The 20,594-nt window shown below is 40.7% G+C and overlaps 1 protein-coding gene across 1 annotated transcript in view; it reads right to left on the bottom strand.

The window, feature by feature from the left end:
* RAB40C (RAB40C, member RAS oncogene family) overlaps nucleotides 1-20,594 on the bottom strand; it is a 47,054-nt gene that overhangs the window by 22,251 nt on the left and 4,209 nt on the right. The gene's annotated exons all lie outside the window — the stretch shown is intronic.

The raw sequence follows: 20,594 nt of genomic DNA, 5'->3' as shown, positions 1-20,594 counted from the left end.
CCATTTTATCCTCACAACAACCCTGTGAGGTAGGTTAGGCTGAGAAATAGTGACTGGCTCAAGGTCACCCACGAGCTTCATGGCTGAGTGGAGATTTGAACTCTGGGTCTTGAAAAATGTTAGTTTTTATCATAATGCTAACTATTTTATTATTTATTAATCACCTTCCACACAAGAACACAAAGAACTCTGTGTGTGTGTGTGTATGTGTGTGTGTGTGAGAGAGAGAGGGGGGGGAGAGGGGGGGAGGGGAAGAGGGAGAGGGGAAGAGGGAGAGGGGAAGAGGGAGAGGGAGAGAGAGGGGGAGAGGGAGAGAGAGAGAGAGACAGAGAAAAAAACACGTAATTGTGACTAACCAAAACTTGTGGATTTACTCTCTGGACACATTGGCAGCACATGGCCTGAACCTGGAAGACAGTACCACCACTACTTAGCTTCTGCAAATGCAGCCCCTCTGAGCATTCCATCCTCAAAGCTCTATAACTGCCACCTTGGTAGCAGCATTTGTATGTTAGCAGCTGGATGAAGGTGGAAGCTGAAACGTTTTGTTAATACAATAAAAACCTCTGTTTGGTTAATCACTATATATATATATATATATATAGTGATTAACCAAACAGAGGTTTATATATATATATATATATATATATAGACACACACACACACATAAAATATGCACCCATGAGAGACCTGTTCATCCAGCTGGGAACGCATGTTGAAAAAAAATGTCTTCAATTGTTTCCAGAAAGTACAGATAATGCTTTTCATTGTAGTGACAGTATTATATTAAGGACAGTTCCAACATTATTTGAGGTTTGCAAGAAGGTAAGATTATAAAAATGGGCAGATAAACATTCATAACATTGGAACAATATCAGATAAAGAATTATACGGCGCTCCCCATCCTAATAATAAGAATGCAAGAGCAGCCCTGCTGGTACAGACCAAGGTCCATCTAATCAGAAGCCAGGTTTTTTAACCACAGCCAGATGCCCCTGGAAAGCCCTCAATCATGGCTTAAAGGCAATTGTCCTTTTCCACCAAGCAATTGGTATTCAGCGGAATATTGTCCATGGACATAAACGTTCCATCTAGCCATTAGGGCTAAAAGATGCTATCAGATCTCTTCTCCGTGTTTGTCTACAATTCTTTTTTTAAAAGATCTAGCGTAGGACCCGTCGACACAGTGATTAATAGTATGTGTAGTAGAATGTGTGGTATTATTTCACATTTCCTTTTGCCTGTTCTAAATCTAGTGCACCAAGGTTTGTGTGCCTGATCACCAATGGAGCATAAGGAGCTCTCATGCCTATGGTTTTTTTCTCTGTGTTTCTATGTATGTCTCAAAAGGGTACCAGAAAAGCAAAGTCAAAATTGGCTCTTAAGTTATCTGTCAAGTATTTGCTTGCTAGGAAACCCTGTTTGGTAACTACATATCTAGAGGGCAAGGCAGGAATGCAGGCATTACACTTAACACTAAGGACATTGTCCATATCCTGCTGGAACTGCTGCATTGGCAAAACATGGAAAACCAGTCTGAGCTGTTTTCAGCTTAGACCACATTCCAACTGTTTCTGTAGTCAAGTTAAGTTTGCAATTAAAGAGGAGTTATTTTGCTAAAACTATTGGCTCCTTATAAAGCTCTTCATTCTCATTGTTATTTACCAGCTTTTAGTTCAACTAAAGCAAAAAATATAAGCATAATGTTGTGAACACACACAAAAACACCCAGCAATTCTGTTACTATATTTACCAGGTCCTGCCCTTTCTGTACCCTAGTAATAGCCTCGACTCTTGGCAAGCTTTCAGATGCACCTACATGACCAATAGGATAATGGTCACCTGCAGACACTCAACTCAAAGCTGTTTTTGCGATCTGTTTACAATGTACTTTGACCACTCTGTTGACAATTACCAACATTGGACCTAACAGATTTTGATGAGATGGATTAATCGATATGTTTATTTGGACTATGGTTATGACAATAAGATTATTATTATTATTAACGAGATGGATTAATCGACATGTTTATTAGGAGAAAAATTGATAGATATATTTCTTAAAGAATTGAAACCTCTTTGACTTTTTGTGGAAAGAATAAAGTAATGTTTATGAGATTTGATGATTAATTAAGATAACTACTGGAGGAAAGTGATTTTATAATATAATTTAAGAGACAGGATTGTTATATATTGTAGACCTATAACTGATTTGATCTGTGACAAATGGGAAGTCAACATTTTATTTTTTTGTTTAATCATTTTTGTTTTGTTTTTTGTCTTTGAATGTTTTATGATTTTGTTTTGTATGTTTTATGAAAATTTGAATAAAAATTATTGTAAAAAAAAAAAAGACAATTACCAACATTGCATTTCATACACTGTACTACATATGAGGCAATAATACAGAGGCACTATTTGCATGGGAGGCTCGCAAATGTTAAGTTCTTGGGAAAAATTCATAGATCCAGTCAAGAGACCCCACAGGACAAGGGTTTTGCCAAAATACAGATAGACTGAGCAAATGGGTTTTTCTATTTATGTATACATAAAACACGCAAAGTAGCTTACAAAACACACAATATAAATACCAGAGACATGAAACAGTGATAAGGCGAGAGAATTAATGGATTATCAAGCAAAACTACAGGCCGAATGGAAAAGATGTCTGACAACATCTCCTAAAGGCCGGCAACAAAAGAAAACTAGCATCCTGTAGTACAAGAGGGAGGGTGGGTGGAAGAAGCAGCCTTGAAAATGAGGCAGGGGTCCATGAAGGTAACAGCTGAAAGAAAGACTAGGTAAGATGGAGAAGAAGATAATAAAGCTGGAGAGGAAGAACCCAGGAGAGAAATGGAAACAGGAAAAAATGCGAAAACTGGTGTGAAATGACCAGCCAAGTCTTTGCTTGTACACTTCTAATATAGCTATGTGGGAGATCGGGAAAAGTGTAAAATTTTCTCCCACAAGCATGAAGACCTTCCTCACATCTTTTGATAAACATAAATTTCAATACATGAATTTCAGTAATCTGGAAACTCAAAACAGAATACTGGCAAGAGTGAGAACTTGTGTCCATTCCAATTTCATAGACTACTTTTCCTTTTTTGAGTGGGCTCGCTCAAGCGATACCAGTTCCATTCAAAGGGTTGTTAACTGGCAGGGTAAACTCTGTCCTTCAAGGTCTGTTGTGCATGGTTCTATGATAGATCAATATAGTCACCCATGGTATAAAGCTGTTGGAAGAGATAGTTAGGAGTGATGAAATAAAGAGTGCCGTAAATATGAAGGCAATATCCAACTAGATTTTGTTAGCTAAGCAGCCGGGAGTTCTTGTTTCAGTGCTAGACCAGCATTCTGAAGGCAGCTGTCAAGCTGATGAGTTTGAATGAATGGACAAGACTTAAGCAATGATGGCAGGAAGGAGAGGTATCCTATGGGGGATATTTTATCCATTGTAAACAAAAGACTTGCTGTTTGCTCACCAGTACCGTTTCATTGCTTGTATGTGCTCTTGGATTGTAAGACACACCTGGAGGTATGGGTAGAAGGTGTCCTTGGCAAGAGCTATTTACAGATCTACTGCAAGCTACTCCTCATACTGGAGATGGAGACCCCTCCCCATTTATGCCTTTCCAAATTCTCAGATTGAGTATTGCAAAGTGTTCTACATTGGTTACCTTTAGACAGCTTGGAAACTTCAGCTGAAAATATTGCCATCTATTTCCTAGAAGACAGAGAGGCAGGAGCATCTGCAACCAATCCCACTATGATTACCCTGGATACTAGTTAGCTTCTGGGCTCAATTCAAGGTGGCTGCTCTAACCTAGAGGTGATGAACTGCATCCAGCCTGTGGGCTGGATCCTTATCCTCCTTACCCCACCCCGCATGCCAACTCTGACAAGTGGGTGGGGGCATCAGTCAATCACCTGATGTCACAATGCATCAGGTGACTTGTTTTCACCTGCGCAGTTTGAAATCAAACTGTGCAGGCACAAGCACACTGTGCCCAGTTTTTTGCAATCTCTAACAATTAGCTGATTGTGAACAGTCAAACGTTTTGAAGTCCTTCTTGCCCTGGACCTACATATTTATGGGACTGCTTCTCCACACAAATCTTAGCCTCCCATCAATTTAGATCAATATCTAGTCGCATGCTACGAGCTGTTTCAGTAGCAGCTTCAGGGTTGTTAAATGGCCTCTTAGATATCTGCCAAAGCACATCCCTGATAGCTTCCAGATGGGGCCGTAAGAGCTTTTCATTTAGGGGGTCATTAGGAGTAAAGGTCACTGGGGCCAAGTAATTTATTCGCTGCTGGCTTGAGATGCTTACTGTTATTTACAATTTCATTTTTACTAATGGATATTACAACTTTAACAGAAAAAAATTCCTGCATTTTAGATAACCAAAAGGTGCCTTACCAACAACAGAATAGACTCATGAACCTGTGTGACAAAGTTCCCACAGTAAGATACACTGCCAAGAGTCATGAAAATAGATTAGAGTTAGCCCCTTTTAATTAATAATTTAAGTGGACAGAAATAAAACAGTAACTAGATTTTTTTTAAAAACCCAGAATAGCCGGCTTAAAAAAAATTAGCAGATTGCTGTTCAAATACCAGACATAATTAGTCCAGAAGGTGCACCATTCCAGGACCCTGGAGGCAGATCTGGGATTGGATTTGAGACTTGCAGATGGCAGAAAATAAGCCAACAGAATAAGCCACAACAGCCCTTAGAGAAAAGCACTAATGCACTTGGATTCTTGCCTCACAATCCATCTTGTGATCACAGGGACATCAACAGCAACTTTACCCTCATATAATGTCTTTGTTTTGTATTGCAAAATGAGAAGGAAGAAGCAACAGCTGATGTGCCACAAAACCATTTCATAAGAGGAAGATAAAGTATGGCCATAACCAGAGCTTGCTGAAATGCCTATGTATGATACAACACTGGTAAATGTGAATGCTCACAATGTTGACAAGCTCCAGACTTGCATACAATACAAGAGAAGCGACAGAGTGGTGGAGACTGCTGAACTTGTAAGAAAACTGAGGTTCCTTGGATGCACTGCAGGTATTTTAGAGACCACCACAGTATTTGTTGTGGGCCATATATCTGAATGCACCAAGTTCAGAACAGCACATCAACACAAGTGGTGATAAAGTACTCTAATTTCCTTAAATGCATTCTCACAAGTCAGACGCATAAGTCAATTCACACATTACATGGCAGCAAACCTGAATTTCCTGCTGACTACAAACTTGCCAGGCAGCTGCAACCAATTCTAGCTTTCCAAGAAGCATACCTATATGTTACACAAATGTAACATGTGTGCCTTCCCTTAAGCATGATGTGAACTTTAGGCAGCCCCAATATTTCAGAAAGCTACCTTTTCAGTTTGCCATGACACAAAACATAAACCAGCACGAGCAGGATACAAAATCAATAAAAATACAGTAAAGATTAAAGTTGCATAAGTATGGGACAAAAGCAGCTAATCTGTTAATTTAACTTTAGAGATGAAGAAAATAACTGGTTATACAAACCAGCTGACCCAAGTGACATACAGAAACAGCTGTCAGTATTTCCTTATCACTTGACACACATCATCATAAGAAACCTGCTAATACAACCTTAGGGAAATTTCAGTTATCATCATACATGAGAATTGCCCATTCAAAGTGTTACCATGCAGTTATTAATATGGAACAGAAGGCAAAAGGCTAGAGGGAGGAAAAAGGAAAATATAACACAAACATGTTTATCTGAGAATATGTTTTATTATTTTCAATGTACCCAGCCCTAAGATGGCTCACAATATGAAGGGCTGGTTAGAAATCATTTAAATAAAGAAGCAAACTTAAAATTGTACTGTGATCAACAACCAGGGTAGTATAAGAATATAATTTATTTAAATAAATAAATAAATAAATAAGCCTCTGCCACCATCTTGGTTGATGGCAACTCTACACACACAATGCGCTCAGCCTCAAAAGACAGGAGAGAGAGGTAAGTGGAGCGAGTGAAAGGGTAGGCCACCTGAAAGCTCCCTCCCTGCGATCCATGGCACAGAGCCTGCCATGGATTGCGGAAAGGGAGCGCTACTCCCCCAACCTAACGAGGGGCCCTTCAGGGGCGCCTGTGGGCTGCGGACCCTTGGCTAGGGCCCAACCTGGCCACCCTTTGGCACTGGCCCTATATACAAGCAGAGGATATACAGATAGATTTAAGGGGATCTACCAATGGCAGGAGAATAAAAAGGAACAGAGACGTTAGCAAAAGACATACAAGCAGGGGGTGCAAAAAAAAGATTTGAGGACCACATAATTGAAAACATAAAGACCAACAAAAACTGTAAATATGTTGGAAGTGGGAAGGCAACTGGACCTTTGGATGACAAGGGAGTCAAAGGTGTGCTAAAGGAGGAAAATGAGATTGCTGAGAAGCTGAATGAATTCTTTGCACGTGCCTTCTTTATAGCAGAAAGTATAGGGCAGATCCCTATGCCTGAACTCTCTCAAGAAGGTGATCTGAGGAAATAGGGCAAATAGAGGTGACGAGAGTCAAAGTTTTAGACATTAATAACAAATTAAGAACTGACAACTAACTGGATCTGGATGGCATCCACCTGAGTCCTTGAAGAACGCAAATATGAAATTGATGATCTTCTAACAAGAATATGTATCTTGTCCTTAAGATCAGCCTCTACTTGGATGACTTTAAACAAGTATGAGTCATATCAAAGTCCTACTCAGAGTAGACTCACTGAAATCAATGGACCTAAGTTAGTCATGACCACTGATTTCAGTAGGTCTACCCTGAGTAGGTCTTAGTTGGCTATAACCCTAATCTTCAAAATTCATAGAAGAATTCATGTTGTACCTCCATTGTTTGAAGCAGTATGCCTCTGAATAATAACTGCTGGGAAACACAAGTGGGGAGAGAGCTGTTGAGCTCATCCTGTTTTCCACAGGCATCTGTGAGAAAAGGATGCAGGACTAGATGGGCCTTTTGGTTTCATCTGCTAGGGCTGTTCTTATGTTAAGACTTCCTCAAACCAACAGCAGAATAATCTCTTCATCAGATGAGCAGGAAGAGTTTTTGCCATGCTTCCTTCTTCCAATCAGTCATATTAATGGCAGATTTTAAAATTTAGTTTTTCTCCATAGAACTCTAAGAAAAGCTACCCCAAGTTAGGCTATCTACAGCGGACAAGTAAGCTTCATGGCTAAGCAAGGATCTGAACTCAAGTTTCCTTCCTCCGAGTTCAACATTTTACTGAGATAGGCTTGAAACAATCTGTGCTTAACTCCTTCATGGAGGGAGTTTCCAATTTTTAATCTACAAGACCAGCAGTCAAAGTCGCACACCATGTTCATTCAGGGAGCAGCTTATAACCAATTTGTTCTAGCAGGCCTTTGAAGCATAACAGGGGTGACAGCATTTGTACAATGCAGCATTTATTATTATGTTGTATTTTGTATTGTAGTTCTACTTTTATTTTAATGCTGTATTTTTAATATTAAGCCTTTCTAGGTTCTCGTGACAGGAAGGGAGGGAACATGAAATAAAAAATAAAATTATAATAAAGTTAAATAAAAATGTACAATTAGCAGATTATTCTTATGACCAGAAAGCATCTTCATAAATCTGAATAACTGTACATATAATCAAGCACTGTTGTTATTTATATATATTGGATTTGTTCTAACATATAGACAGGACAATGAATATGGACAATGAAAGCCATCATTTTCATTTAATAAACTATTTCACAAAGAGTCTTACTGAAGATACTAATATAATGATTTTTTGTTTTAATATGTTTTAGAGTGCTTTTAGTGTTTTTGTTTGGCAACCTGGGCTCCTTCTGGGAGGAAGGGCAGGATATAAATGTAATAAATAAATAAATACTTGCTGACACACACTTCCCTATACTAGTTAATTAATTAGGGATAAAGATAAAAAGAATGATTAGAAGTTTTCTATGTAACTATTGATCTATACTATGTTCTGAAACCATATTTCAGACAACAGCCATTTGGAAAAAACATTCTCCTACATCATGATTGTGGTCTGCGAGGAAATAGAAGCTGCAACATATGGGCTGTAAAAGGATGCTTGTTCCCAATGGAACTTGAAACAGGATTTACTTGAAACAACAGGAAGCAGCGTCCTCTGCTGCCAGAGAACCTCTGGAATTCATAGGTATGCCACTTTAGTAGAGAGATGGTTTAAGGAAGCTTCAAAGTTTCCAATTACAACACTCCCAAAGATGGTTTAGTAATTCTGTTAGTAGCTGGCTTTTGTTTCGTGAGGCTCCATGGATTATGAAATAGAACCTGATGAGGACTGGTTGCTTATTTATTCTCCCTGTTAACCATTTGTTTATACTTTGCTTTGCTAGCCAGAGTCTTTTGGTTTTTTCAAAAAAAACTGGGAACAAGGAACACACACTGGAATAGCACTGGGCAGGCATTTAACTCATCAGAAGAGAACACCTGCCAGCTAGCTTGTCAAATATTCTGGTTAGAGTGTTGGACTACGACCTGGGAGACCAGGATTTGAATCCCCACACAGCCATGAAGCTCACTGGGTGACCGTGGGCCAGTCATTACCTCTCAGCCTCAGAGGAAGGCAATGGTAAACCGCCTCTGAATACCGCTTACCATGAAAACTCTATTCATAGGGACGCCATAAGTCAGAATCGACTTGAAGGCAATCCATTTCCATCTAAAGGAGGGATGGGGAATCTTTTTCAGCCTGAGGGCCACATTCCCTGCTGGACAATGTTCTGAGGGCCACATGCCAATGGTGGGTGGGACCACATGCAAGAATGGACAGAGCACCGAATGTAAATGTACCCTTGGACACTCTCTCTCTTTCTCTCTCTCACACACACACACCCTCTCAATCGCAGGATGTCATCTATGAGTAGGGAAATTCATGGTTGTATAAAGAAGTCATTTGAGCATGGCCTAAAAAGAGTGAAGGGATTATATGGTTAAAGCACTGGTTGACTGCAAATATGGACAAAGATAACCTTTTCAAGAAAACCACTGTGGTATTGGTTTTGATCCAACCTAAACATCCCAGCATCTTAATTAGAGGGACCCATCAATTTAAATATGAGTACTGCTTTCTAAATGTTCCCCCTCATTTGAGAAGTATCTACATGTCCATATAACTTGAAAGCTCACTAGGTTCACCAACAGAAGTGTCAATGAAATCAAGTCTTCTGCTTTTGCTACCTAGAAAAAAACATTGACCCCAATGGGTATGCAGCAGAAGTTCCTTTGTAGCACAAGAGGAGAGGCCTCAACATCTTTCCACCCTATCCCAAACAGGGATAGACCATGCAAGAAGACCATGGGTGATATGGTCTCTCTCCAGCCTCCTTCCACACAGAACAAAATAGCTGGGCCAGTTATTCTTCAGATTCCACTACAGTAGCAGAGCACACCAGTAGAGATCTTCATAGGAAGCATCTCAAGACTTCTGGTTGAAGAACTGTGAGAAAATTGGTTTGGTTCGTTTAGTTTTCCCCCAACAGAGAGCTTCCTCATAGTACATGACAGTGGGAGAGGGGATGGTTAAAAACAGCCCCATCTGGGATGCCTCCTTACAACTGAGGCTTCTCAATCCCCATTCAGCAATTGTATGCTCCACAGGAGTTCCACTCCACATGGGATTCACAGCTGCTTGGGGTAATGAACATAATTTACAGACGAAGTGTGCATTCTATACTCCAGGCAACTGGGAGAAAGACCATTTAATCCTTCCCTCCCTATCAGCTACACACATGGAAGTTCTATGACTTGACATCCTTTCACAGCAGCTCCATGCTGCATAATAAAAATGTGAAGACTTGGAGAAAAAAACTGGGAAATGGGGGGGGGAGAGAGTTTTCCAGGCCTTCACATCTTTATTTGAGAAAGATAACAGCACCTTGCCCAGATACCTTCCTTAGAGTGGCATGGCTGGGACAGGCAGTTTTATTGGCTCCTCACCAGAAACCACAAAGGAGTAGAACTTCTGGGGGGAGGAGAACATATACCGAGTATACATTTGGACCTCAAATTGAGGGTACAAAGTACAATACACACCAGTGTGCTCTGGTATCTACGTAACTTTTTGAGAAGAGCTTTACACTGCCTGCAAAAACCTCCTACAAGCAGAATTTCAGCCTTATCACCAAGGAAGGAGGAAGCCATTAAAGAAGACACACACATAGGAAAGCAGGATTATAGGAGTCTGAAGCTGGCACTAGATACCGACAACCTTGAACAAAAGAGATTTGAACTGCAGCCTTCAAAATGGAGCATTTGAAAGCTAGTGACTAATCATAAAATCTGTTACATTACCATAATGCATTTAATTTTCTCTGCTATACCTTGTTAATTCTTCCTTTTATTGGTTGCCCTCTTCAATTGTAAGTTTTATTTTTAATCTTGACACTGTGCAATTTTGTAGCCAGGTAAAGTAATAATGTGCAAGAAAATGCATTTGGGAAGCCTCCGATTTCAAGAATCAAGTGTTTAGCTTTTTATGCTTTTTTGCATCATAAAGCATATCTAATGTTAATACAGGGACAAGAATACTCTTACCAAACTCATTAACTTTTGAGGGCAGGGGGCATAACTGTAACCACCAAATTTCCATATACTTAGTATCTTCAGAGTCTGTGTAAATACTTTTCAGTTCCTGGCAAATTTGTTTCATTTGACAGTATTTACAGAGAAGATTTTGAATGGCCTTAGTAGCCAGCCAATATATGTGCTAGCTGTAGAATGCCTCTTCCCAAGGAAGAAAAGGCAGGGTTTTGACTGCTACATCACCCTGAGTTTCAGAGGTGCTCCATACATTTCCAAAGCCTAGGGAAGGGAGGGGGGAAGTACAGACAATTCCACAGTTCTAAGCTGGGAGGGAAGAAGCAAACCTTGAGACTGTTAAAATCTGTAAGATCTCCTAGCCTTTCTCTAGGTCCAGCTATCTCAATAGAATAAGGAATGCATCTGCTGGTGGTGAGTGTATTTGTGCATTGACATCATTTTCTTCCTGCTTTTTTACTCTAGCAGCACTGTCAATCCAAAGTCAGTATTTGCTCTATGAAGGTTTACTTATATGAGAGCTCTACAGCAGAGGTGCCTTGACAAAGCCCTACTCCACAGATCTTCTCCCAGTTCTTTACTCCCAATTAGACACAACAGGGGACAGAGCTTGTCCTGAAGAGAAGCGTGGGGGTTCATAAGCAGGGATAGAGGAGGAATCAATTTTCAACAGATATATATTCAAAATTTGGCAGTTCCAGTAGGATCAAGCTTTGCTTCCATCAGACTGCCAAAGTGTCTGAGATGCTCATGCATTGTCAGGTTGTTGTTTTTTTGAATGCACAAGTTGACAGCAGATAAAAGCTTATTATAGCCCGGCAATTGCTGCTTTGGTAGAATTGTGGGAAATTAAAATGGTGGCTGGATCCAGGCATTTGGTGTACTGCTGCCCACCCAGACAAGCTCACCAGAATCTATCAATGGACAAAGGAGCCAACCAGATGGTACTTTGCCCAGGGACCCGTCATACCCAATACCACCCCAAACCAAATGTGCACTGCTATCCCCACTCCGTGGATGGTGAAGACATTCTAACTAGACTGAACAAATTCAAGGGTATGAACAGAGAACATTATATTTCACCGTTTTATTTAACCACGACTGAAAATAGCCACACACTGAAACTGAAACAGAGGCATTATAAGCCTTAAGGAACATATGCTTACATACAAGCAATTGCTTGCCCTTGAACCAATAGACTACCCCTCAGGTTAAACTTAGAGGACCACCTAAAATTAAGCTAAGCTAACCTCTCTTGTTAGTTATCGTATAGAAGATCTGGAGTTAGCATGAGTATGCTGGAGGATCAACAACATGGAGAACTGGGTATGCATGATTCTAAAGGAATGCTCCTTAAGAACATAAGAACATAAGAAGAGCCTCCTGGATCAGGCCAGTGGCCCATCTAGTCCAGCATCCTGTTCTCACAGTGGCCAACCAGGTGCCTGGGGGAAGCCCGCAAGCAGGACCCGAGTGCAAGAACACTCTCCCCTCCTGAGGCTTCCGGCAACTGGTTTTCAGAAGCATGCTGCCTCTGACTAGGGTGGCAGAGCACAGCCATCATGGCTAGTAGCCATTGATAGCCCTGTCCTCCATGAATTTGTCTAATCTTCTTTTAAAGCCATCCAAGCTGGTGGCCATTACTGCATCTTGTGGGAGCAAATTCCATAGTTTAACTATGCGCTGAGTAAAGAAGTACTTCCTTTTGTCTGTCCTGAATCTTCCAACATTCAGCTTCTTTGAATGTCCACGAGTTCTAGTATTATGAGAGAGGGAGAAGAACTTTTCTCTATCCACTTTCTCAATGCCATGCATAATTTTATGCACTTCTATCATGTCTCCTCTGACCCGCCTTTTCTCTAAACTAAAAAGCCCCAAATGCTGCAACCTTTCCTCGTAAGGGAGTCGCTCCATCCCCTTGATCATTCTGGTTGCCCTCTTCTGAACCTTTTCCAACTCTAGAATATCCTTTTTGAGATGAGGCGACCAGAACTGTACACAGTATTCCAAATGCGGCCGCACCATAGATTTATACAACGGCATGATGATATCGGCTGTTTTATTTTCAATACCTTTCCTAATCATCGCTAGCATGGAATTTGCCTTTTTCACAGCTGCCGCACACTGGGTCGACATTTTCATCGTGCTGTCCACTACAACCCCGAGGTCTCTCTCCTGGTCGGTCACTGCCAGTTCAGACCCCATGAGCGTATATGTGAAATTCAGATTTTTTGCTCCAATATGCATAATTTTACACTTGTTTATACTGAATTGCATTTGCCATTTTTCTGCCCATTCACTCAGTTTGGAGAGGTCTTTTTGGAGCTCTTCGCAATCCCTTTTTGTTTTAACAACCCTGAACAATTTAGTGTCGTCAGCAAACTTGGCCACTTCACTGCTCACTCCTAATTCTAGGTCATTAATGAACAAGTTGAAAAGTACAGGTCCCAATACCGATCCTTGAGGGACTCCACTTTCTACAGCCCTCCATTGGGAGAACTGTCCATTTATTCCTACTCTTTGCTTTCTGCTTCTTAACCAATTCCTTATCCACAAGAGGACCTCTCCTCTTATTCCATGACTGCTAAGCTTCCTCAGAAGCCTTTGGTGAGGTACCTTGTCAAACGCTTTTTGAAAGTCTAAGTACACTATGTCCACTGGATCACCTCTATCTATATGCTTGTTGACACTCTCAAAGAATTCTAATAGGTTACTGAGACAGGACTTTCCCTTGCAGAAGCCATGCTGGCTCTGCTTCAGCAAGGCTTGTTCTTCTATGTGCTTAGTTAATCTAGCTTTAATTATACTTTCTACCAGTTTTCCAGGGACAGAAGTTAAGCTAACTGGCCTGTAATTTCCGGGATCCCCTCTGGATCCCTTTTTGAAGATTGGCGTTACAGTTGCCACTTTCCAGTCCTCAGGCACGGAGGAGGACCCGAGGGACAAGTTACATATTTTAGTTAGCAGATCAGCAATTTCACATTTGAGTTCTTTGAGAACTCTCGGGTGGATGCCATCCGGGCCCGGTGATTTGTCAGTTTTTATATTGTCCATTAAGCTTAGAACTTCCTCTCTCGTTACCACTATTTGTCTCAGTTCCTCAGAATCCCTTCCTGCAAATGTTAGTTCAGGTTCAGGGATCTGCCCTATATCTTCCACTGTGAAGACAGATGCAAAGAATTCATTTAGCTTCTCTGCAATCTCCTTATCGTTCTTTAGTACACCTTTGACTCCCTTATCATCCAACGGTCCAATTGTCTCCCTAGATGGTCTCCTGCTTTGAATGTATTTATAGAATTTTTTGTTGTTGGTTTTTATGTTCTTAGCAATGTGCTCCTCAAAATCTTTTTTAGCATCCCTTATTGTCTTCTTGCATTTCTGCATATCCTTCTGCATAAGCAGCCTTGACAACGACACACAAAGGCAGTAAAAAGCAAAACAAGAGAACCAAGGCACAGAAATTGGGTGTGAGCTCAAGATTCTTTAGCTATTATGTCAAAGCAATCCAAGCTAGACTGTAGATAAACATTTCCTTGAAGGGACTGCTACTAGAATTGAAGAATAACTTCCCTCATATAGTTATTCTCTAAACTGAGATTATTATTTAAAAAGATTTACACCCCACCCTTTATCAGTACAGACACCAGGGTGGGGAACAGCACAAAACTAACTAAACAACCAGCATACAGATGTTATCTTTTCGGCGCCAGGTAAAGACCTACCTCTTCGCCCAGGCATTTTAAAAAAATTTTAAAATTTGAATTTAAAATTGAAAATTTTTAATTATGTTTTATTGTGTATTGTATTTACATCCACTTGTATTTTAACCTGTTTTATTATGCTGTACACCGCCCTGGGAGCTTATTGCTATAGGGAGGTCTAAAAAATGTAATAAAATAAAAATAATAAAATAAAACAAAATAGAACAACCCACCAAAAAACCCCACAAAAGGCAGCTAAAAAACATGAAAAAGTAGGCTAAAACAATCACCAAGAAAACTTTCAAAATGCTCAGCTAGTTGATAAGTTTCAGCTTGGTGAAGAAATGATAATGTTGCAAGGGAAGGGCATTTCACTGGTGGTGTGCCACCACAGAGAACACTTCCCCAAACAGTGGAATGCAGAGAAAAGCTTCCTGTGGATATCTTACAGCATAAGCAGACTAATATAGGGAGAGGTGCTCCTCCACATATTTGGGTCCTAACTTGCAGAGCTTGGAAAAGTTACTTTTTTGAACTACAACTCCCATCAGCCCCAGCCAGCATGGCCACTGGACTGGGTTGATGGGAGTTGTAGTTCAAAAAAGTAACTTTTCCAAGCTCTGGTCCTAAGTCATTATCGGGCTTGGAAGTGAGGAGAAAGCCAATGTAATTCTTTCAGAATCTGTGTAATACAATTGCATCCAACTGTTAAAAAGTTTTTTTTAACTTTGATTCATTTTGCGCTTACTTGAAAACCTAGACAGCAGGGTTTAATTTTACAATATTTTTGTCCCACCTCATCATGTGTTAGGGTGTCAAAATATCCTTGCCATTAGCTTCACACATGGATGTCTAACGAAGATGAAGTAACACATTTTCAAAGCTCTCAGAGTGTAAGTATTAGTCTACCTACTCACGTTTCCAAAGTGATTTTTTAAAGAGGCATTTACTATATTAATGGAGTACTGCTTACAAGAGGGGGGGAAAGGAACTTTGTCTAAAGATCTTGGATTAGTTAAGCAGATTCCTCCCTTTTCCAAACAATGATTTTACCCAGACCAGGAAAAATACTGTAAACCTCTGTGCTAGTCCTGCATGTATAAAGCCCTAATTGGCTTTGGGCCTGGCCATTTGGAGGACCCTGTTCTTTCATCTGAGTCTGCATAACCCCTTTATACAAGGCTCTTTTCCAAGAGTCCACCCCCAAGTGAAGGAGCTTTCCCAATCATGATGCTTCAGATATGAAATGTTGTATTTGTTTTTAAATTGTATGCTGCCCTGAGTGTCCGAAGAAGGGGCTGAATAAGTAGTTCAGTTTCCTAGGCACCAGCACCAAATGCGTCAGTGCCCAAGCAGCCCAGGTCCTGGATTTAAGCATCACGTTATGGGTGTAAATAAAAAACCTGGCAACATACCTGAATATAATCCACATATGCCTCCACCGATCCAGTTTAATCTTACATCAGGCAGTAAGAATAATAGCTTTTATCTCCAAGCAATAAGTTTTATAGCTACTAATTTCTGCAAGTTGCGTGTTTGCATTAAATTAGCGGATGGATAAATAAATAAAGGAGCAAGAGAAGAAAAGGTTAATACCCATGATCTTTAACTTGTTATTCTAACCTTTTGGGGGGGGGCTTCCCCCCCCCCCCGCAAGTGAGGATAACAGTTTCGAAGTGCAACGTGTCTGTGCGATATTAAAGTTAGCTTCATTGATACAGCTCATGGTTCTCCAGTGTGGCATTAAACACTGCATAAATTGCAATCTCTGAGTTTATCAGATCCTGAAGCCTTCAAGATTCTATTTACACTGCATTCCTACTGAAAGGGAGTTTAGGAGGAGTAATGATCAAGACTATAGAACTCATAAGGCCAGCCACTTTAACAGAGCTGGAATACTTCATCCACATTTACTGCAGAATACATTAACGTCTGCATAACCACTTAGAAAGAACTGAAGGAATCCCTATGTGATTACACTTTAACCATTCTGATCCGGGAAGGGCTATAGCTCAGTTGTAGAGCACATACTCTGCATGCAGAAGGCCTCAGGTTCAATGCCTGGCATCTCCAGGTAATTCTGAGAAAGACCAATCTGAAATCACAGAGAGTGGTTGCCAGTCAGTGTAGGCAATAATGAACTAGATTGTCAAATGGCCTGACAACAGAATCCAATCTGTTATGTTCCTGGTAGTGATCACTAATATTTATTTATTTATTTATTTATTAGATTTATATCCCACCTTTTCTCCCAGTAGGAACCCAGGGCAGCACCAACAACAGCTTCCCTCACAAACCCACATGATGAGAGGAAGAGGACCATTTTGAAGCCTGCATGAGGGAAAGCATGACACACGCACCTCTTTACTCTGACCTTTGACATGTGAGAGATATTTTGTGTATCCACCCTATTCTTTTGACTGTATTGGTTTTAAACCAATTTTAAGACTGCATTTTTAAATTGCTGGGACCCAGGTTAATCAATCAAAACAAACAAACCCCAATTCTGTGTTTCCTTGCAGGTGCTTAACTACTTGTCACATGGCCACACTGTCATTTCTGCCTGTTGTCAAACACTTCAGAGAACAGGAAAACAATTTCAAAGGACTCTTCCCTTCATCACGCACACTGAATAAGAGCACAAATTGGACATAATATCACCAGCCTGAGAAAGATGAGTAGCTAGAGTTCAAACTAGAGGGTTGGAGTCATGACACATCATGTTACTCTTTCCCACAAGCAACCTATTTCCAACTGAAATACACATTTGCAGTGGCTCTCCAGAATGGCTGTGCACTAACTAGCAAAAGATGTTCATCAAGGAGAGGCTGGCTGTTCATGGAAGGAGGTCTACCTATGAACCTGTCAGTCTGTCCTCTGCAGGCATCTGACCCAGAGGAGATATAAAAGAAGAATACTTGCACACTGGGATGGGGGGGGGGGAAGAGGGGGATGTCAGAGGGATCAGGTTTTTAACTCCTCTACTACTACTTTCCATAAGAAAGTAAGAAAAGCCTGCTAGATCAGGCCAGTAGCCCATCTAGTCCAGCATCCTGTTCTCACAGTGGCCAATCAGATGCCCCAATGGGAAGCTCACAAGCAGGACCTAAGCACAAGAGCACTCTCCCCAGCCCTGTGGTTTCCAGCAACTAGTATTCAAAAGCTACTGCCTCCAACGGTGGAGGCAGAGCACAGGCCTTCATGAAATTTCACCACTAACGTATATGCTCCAGTGCCAAGTGATGCAAGCCAAGTGTTGCAATTTTTCTTCCCCAAATTACTGCAATACTTACAAAAGAGCAACTGCACACTGCACTCTAAGAAATTAGAACACAGCACAGGTTACAAAGCACCGTTTTTGCATGCTAGGCTAGTTCTTTATGACACAGCACACCCGTATCAATAGGCAGCAAAGATTGCTTTCCTGAGAAGAGGGATGTTAATCCCAATTCTCAGTAAGCTTCTTCCATTCCTACAAACTGAAGTGCTTTAAGTTCCAGCTTTCTATATCTGCTTTGGCAACTAGGCTCATGCAAAATTTTAATACATTCAGAACAAAATAAAAGGGCTCCTCAGGACTCCTCCTTCACTCTGAACCTAAGAAGGTATTTCCTCCAAAATAGGTCAGGTTTTTTTAATGAGAGTTTTAGTTGTTTGAATGGCCCAACCTGCAACATAGGCTTTGTTTTATAATGAAGAATTCCAATAATTATCTTTTTAAAGAAGAGGTTTCATCATTTTCTACATTCATACTTTCCACACACACGTCCTCCAAAAGGAATGGCTTGGCAAGAGGTGACAGAAAGCTCTTACAACAATTAAAAGTTTTGTTGCTTTTCCAAATCTGATGGTATGAACGTTATTATGAGTAGTTGCATGCAACAGGCCCTAGTTGGTTCTTGAACAATGGCCTCTAGAACTGTTCTGGGACTCAGTGATTTTATGCTGAAAATAAACAGTATTCAAGACGAGGAACTGATGGCCTGACAGAACAGCTGTTTAAATGGGTTGTGCTCAGTAGTTTCTAAGCTTTGGACAAGAGCCTTGGCATAATGGTTCAATTTTGTACTTTGGGTGCAACACTGCAAGGCTTTCAAGCGTAAGAAAAATACAGCATTTTGCTACCAGTTCAAAAACTAGCAGCACTGACTAGAGATAAAGGCAACTGCAAAATAAATAGTATATAAGAAGAGCCCTGCTTGATCAGACCAAAGGACTACCCAATGCAGCATCCCATTTTCCACAGTGGTCAAACAGATTCCTCTCAGAAGCCCATAAGCAGAACACAAGGGCAGCAGCCTTCTTTTGCTGCTGTTTCCAGTGACTGAGATTACAAGGCATGGTACCTCTGATCCTGGAGGTAGCATATAGCCATCAAGCTTTATTCTCCATTAATTTGACTAATCCCCTTTACAAGACTTCTAAGTTGGTGGCTAACACACATCTAAAAGAACGTAAGTGGCCTGATGTCTCAGTTTCAAAAGAGAGTAAGAATGGAGCAAGTATGAAAGTTTATACTAACTGCCTTTTATCTGGGAGACTTGTAAAAATGGGTTTTCTTCTGGATCCCTTTTGATCTTCCAGAAAATTAGATAGTTGCTGTTCTCTTTCAGATTTTAAAGTTCTTGCCCTGGGTGCTGCGATAAGTTTATTGGTTTTTTAAAAGTTGTTTTTGCTTCTGATTTTGTAAGATATGCATAAATGCTATTATTAACACCCATGGGAGGTTTCTTACTGAGAGGTGATCTATATTTTTGAGAAATGAAATGTCATCTGTGCTTCCTAAATTAGCATTCCTAAATTACACATTCTGTACTGTCCCTTGAACATAGCTCTGCATAATTCTGCTTCTTCCATCATGCCACCTCTTCCACCTACAGCAGTTAAAGCAGCCACCAGAATAGTACATTGTTGTGGCCAGCAAGGATTCTGAATAGATGGAAGTCAAACCATCACCAGATTCTCAAGCTTGAACATGTGATGGCAGAAGGCTGACTATTTGAAACCTAGGTCTGCCCCAATAACATCTAATGTGGGAAGGTCCAATTTTTCTGAGCAAAGGGGATGCACACTTATGAGGTACCAACTACTCCCAATGCTTACTTCCTTCATTTTCTGACTTGTGCTTCTCAACCACTTTTCTCTTCAGCTAAGCTCACACTACCAGAAGCAAGCTTGACAAGGTGAACATGCTGGGTATGGAATGGAGAAGAGCGACTAAGAGGTGGTAGGAGCAGAAAGCACAGGGTAGTCAGGTTCCCATTTCGCACTACAACTTGGGGCACCTCCTCTCTGCTGCTTTATATACCACTGGTGCAGCCCCATGTTTAAACAGGTCTGCTTCCACCATGCACACCTTGAACCTTACAAAATCCTGCTTTCTACACAGGTGTCACATGCCAAGTGTTAAAGCTCCAGGAGTTAGAGCTGGTGCTGAAGCTTGCTTTCTCCTGTCAAGCTCCTCAAGGCTGTCATTCTGAGCTTAAGACGGCTAAAGCTCTTGACAGTCTGCAAATTCTCCACAGGACACAGCCCCTGCCAGGCAGTGTTACATTTTAACTATGATAGAAAGAAGCAGAGGAAAGTACAGCAGTGCTACATCTTGGCTCTTAATTTTAGTCTTGTAACAACTGTTAATGGCCTGTGTGGCTTTTCTTTTTTTTCTTTTTGAAAACAAAAAAGGCTTTACTTGTGCAGAAGGGAGTCAGATTTAGCTCTGCCCTGCTCATCCCCATTTCAGAAATGATATTAAATTTTGAGCTAACTCACATGTTCTGTGGGTACAAACCTCTGAACTCTACCTTTAAAAAATATAATCAGGTGTTGAACTGCATCTCCAACCAATGTCTCACAGAGTTGAATTTTATTCCCTTCCCCACTTCCTGAAATCTGAAGAAGACAAAGTGCTTTGTGCTTCTGAGCCACCTTCTTAACACTGCAGCGCTTGCCATTCTAAGTGAACTCTTCAAAGTAAGCCACCCCACACATTCAATCATTTCCCCAGCACAACACTAAGAGGCAGCTTTTCAAAAAGATTCTGGGAACTGAGTCACCATCTTCACATTCATATTAACATGACACTGTTGATTTGAGCTATTCCACGCACCCCTAAATACAACACCAAACCAAGATACAGCAGAGCAAATAGCATAAAAGATCTGGGCTGCATTTGTTTTTTATTCTAGTTATTTTCTGCAAAGTTCTATTTTTCAAGTTATGGACACCAACCTGCATAAGCCACAAAACAAAACTGCATTCTATTAATAAGGAACTCA

The sequence above is a fragment of the Rhineura floridana genome, chromosome 17, assembly GCF_030035675.1.
Source record: "Rhineura floridana isolate rRhiFlo1 chromosome 17, rRhiFlo1.hap2, whole genome shotgun sequence".
In the NCBI taxonomy this organism is placed as follows: Eukaryota; Metazoa; Chordata; class Lepidosauria; order Squamata; family Rhineuridae; genus Rhineura; species Rhineura floridana.
This window is presented reverse-complemented; position numbering and strand designations above follow the sequence as displayed.